The sequence below is a fragment of the Gadus chalcogrammus genome, chromosome 23 (assembly GCF_026213295.1).
Source record: "Gadus chalcogrammus isolate NIFS_2021 chromosome 23, NIFS_Gcha_1.0, whole genome shotgun sequence".
NCBI lineage: Eukaryota > Metazoa > Chordata > Actinopteri > Gadiformes > Gadidae > Gadus > Gadus chalcogrammus.
Window position 1 is genome coordinate 10,714,992 of NC_079434.1, and position 4,089 is coordinate 10,719,080.

Genomic DNA, 4,089 nt, shown 5'->3' on the forward strand with positions numbered 1-4,089 from the left:
AATGCTATATTTTAGGACAGATACACCATTAAACCTGTTTCTAATAACATTTCTAGCGAGAAATATACTTTTTACTTGCATAATCTTAATCTTTAATGATATTGTAATAACCACAGGCAAGGTATTGAGCGAAGTAAGCTTGATACCTGCCTGTCCACAATCGGACAGGCAGGCACAGCTCCACCGGAAAACTACAACAACCAAAACTCCCGCCCGGAAGGAAACCCCCGGAACCCCCTCTCAGAAGGCCCGCCTTTTCCTCCCAATCCCTGTGACGTGAAACACGTTTATCTGAGAGCCAACCCAAAAATCCTTAAATAGTTTAACCGCATTAAGAAAAATACATTCGTTAATTTTTTTTATTAGTGAAGCCACAAGTTTTGCACATTATCCAAACAGAATACCTGAAATGTCAGCCATTTCAGCTTAAAACAAGATAAAAGGACAACCTAACAAGAGTGAAAAGTTTGGGTTAGGTGACCTATAGTTCAAAGATGTGGTCAGGTAGACTAAATAAAAGTGTATTCCCAATTGCTCCAGGACATTCGTGTAATTTACTTGTGAGCTCTCCCTCAAGCCTAGAGAGACATCAGTGTTGAACCACCAACTGAAAGAGGGTATTTGCCATTAGTATGAGTGACAACATTTCATGGCCATTAATTTAGTTCATTATATTTAGCCGATTTGAATAGACTTTTCTAGCAGGTGAGGCTGTCAAATAACCAAATATGGAGCAACTGCAAAAAGTAAATTTGCAGCATGACCAAATTATACAAAAAGTATAGGAACTGTTTTAGCAGATACGTTTTAGAAGTCTCTTTTGATAGGCAGGGAATAATTGTCTTTGTCACCCTGTAGTCATGCCATCAAATATGTTGGGCAAAGTACCGCTACTGATTAATCCAGTAGACTCACCAGTCAAGTCCCCCTAGTTAGAAAATGGAAGAAACCCAGTTAGTCATGTTAATTATTCTGTTACAAATGAAGACTAATACTTTCCACATATTGCGATCCAAGTTACTGGCTTCAGTCTTGGATTTTATAGTTCTATATGAATAGATTCAATTTACTAAACTATTAATCATGCTTCAGAAGAATTAACCTTTCTTGGATGGCAAATCTACCACAAGCCTCCATTGCCACAACCTCCAGATGGCTTACGACCTACAGCAACTCCTCAACTACTGCAAGCCAACAAATTGGCTCTTGCACACCAGACACGCATTTTGCTTTATTTTAGGTTTTCAAGCATCTTAAAATACCCAAATCAGCGCTCCAATACACAAGTCAGCTAATGGCCTACAAGGAAATGCTGAAGCAAGTGTTAGTGATGGCGATAGAAATGGAAAAGCTTGCGTGTACAAATATGCAACTAGAATTGCAAGGTTCACAGCCCAGTTGCATAGGTGGTCACAACCGTTGGATTGTAAGCAAAGGTAAAAAAAGAAAAAAACTTCCCACAAACTAGTCAACATGGTCAATTGAAAGCCTTTACAAAACGACCCTGGAATAGTCAAATGCAGCTTTACTGCGGATGAATTAAGCCAAATTGCATAAACATCCAAGGGTAAACAGTATACAAATGCAATCAAGGTTGCACTCACACTAGGCCATCTGGCCGTGGCCGTCACAACTGTGGCCTGGCCACGGTAGGCTCTTGTACATACGCCATCACGTCGCTACCATCCAAACAATTCTACCAAACCTTAACCAACTAGTGAAAAATGGAACAAAACTTTAGCACACACCCAGTGACTAATCACCTTGTCCAGGGGTGTTCCAACGTGGTTTACCAGAGGGCCTTGTGGACTTAAAGTAAGCCACACATTTGACAGAGACAGCACGGAATGACGTTAAACTAAGCCAATCTACAGGTTACTAGTGCTAGTGCAATTACATTAGCATTTTGCACAATATTTGTACTCCAATGCTACGTAAAGCAGGCTTCTTCAGAAACCCGTAGCCTGCTACATTGAAGGGCAACTGTAACAAATCCTGACCAAGACCGAAAGATGGCTCTGGAAGCCACTACGGCCCACGCAGCAGATTACTGCGTGGTCCGTGGTGGCTTCCAGATCAACCCTTCGGTGGACCATTCATACACATGTATTCCGAGGATGTTTTGAAGACACTGGAGTCCCATGGCACTAGATTCCTTTGAAGATTAAGTTGGTATGGGGGGGCCCAAAGGGGGCCCCCCCATAGATCTTGTCAGTCATCTAACAACTGATGGCTTGTGTCTGAGGAGACAGCCCAAAAACTTCACATTTAATAAAGGAAAATAACTTTTACTCACTGCGGTGGTCTGTTTCGAAGTGCCATGTTGGTAGCAATATTTGCCTGGGCTGTTCAGTCAAATGCCCACAAAAACAAACACGCAACGCATACTTTCAGTTTGTATAAAGTGACAATAGTGATCTGCAATCTAGATCGAAAACTTTCAACCCTCACTAAACTCAACCTCGATTGACACAGGCCGATGCGAAAAGTAAACCAAACCCATTGTGGTCACCTTTGATAAAGGGGTGCGTGACAGGTGATCTCAATTAAGAGCTAATCAGAAAGAACGCACTGATTGGCCATGAGTGAGACGTTCAAAACGAGGACGAGGATTTAACGGAATTGTTACCATTCAAATTCAAATTTCTTTATTATTGGATAGGGTATGATATCAATGATTTGGGCTTTGAGTAGGCCTATATTTCTTAAATATATTTCTTAAATTTTTTCACCCCTTCGCCTTTTGAATATGAAATCTATAATCTCAGCCTCTCTATAATTTGCCCAACACATATTTTATTGTTCAAATAAAATCCCATCCTTATTTTGCCATTCATATTGAATCTTTACTGTCTTTCATTGTACAACACAATCATCTAATAATTATTCATAACGCTCTTCCATCTCCTTGGCTCGTAACTTTTTGTCATTATTAAAGAGAAGCCTGATTCTCAGATATGCGTGTTGGATGGCTAGGGTGAAGGTCTGGGAAGAACTTCAGGCCAAAATCTTGCAAGCGAGCCGCTGGGTGCAGGTACAACGAGATGGAGCACTTGCTGAGTCATTTCCTGTAGGGCTGGAGCCGCAGGTTGAAGCGTATGCGTCCTTTGAGACCCCCTTTGATATATAAGAGACCTCAAAGTACAGTTTACTTAAATGTTGTCGACCCAGTCACCTATTGCATCACTTCCTTTAGGGCTTCGGCCTCCTAATTGAGTATTGTAGTATAATTGAATGCCCTCTTTCATATATATGATACCTCCACCACTGGGACGTGGCAACAATTCTCCAAATCCATATGGGGAGGGGGGGGGGTGATGCTTGTGGACAGTAGGGTTGTACACTAGACATAAATAGGAAGCAAACTCAGGAGAAGGAATGACCTCTCACAAATATATATTTAATAAATTCTTTCAAATAACCCTGCCTCGTTAAATCATTGAGCTTGGTGTTTTGCTTTCAAAAATAGGTTACAGAAGAAGTCTAAACTGCAGAAAATAAAAACATCCAAGCTGCCTTTTAAGGATACCTTGGGATATCTGTCCATTTTTTAACCATCGGACCCTAGTTTACGACAAAAACAACACAATGTACGGCAGCTCCTTTGCCGCGTGGTTTTTAGAGCCATGTAAGGATTAGAGGGGCTGGTCGATAGCAACCACCATAGCAACCATGACGGTCAAGTGACTGGATGCAGCCCAGTTGAAATACCACCCTACACACTGAGGAGCATAATGATATTTAAATTATTATGACCATGAAATCTTTATTTGCATGGGTTTACATTTCGTTCTGTGTAGCATGGAAAAATCGGAGAAAAACTCCCATTCAGAATGCATTGGTTTACATTTCGTTCTTTGGAGCACAGTTATTTTTATTTATTTATTTATTTTCAATTTTTGTGGAGGTGCTTCAAAGATGCTAATTTTTCTGCAATAATCCAAAATCCAATGGAAAAACCCGTTGGCTTTTTGTCAAGGGAAACCCAGGTCGACGCTCACTTCCGGGTTGGCCAACATACGTAATCCTTCCACCACTCTATACTGTAAAAACACATGCTCAAGTTGAATGATAATGCATGAATCTATT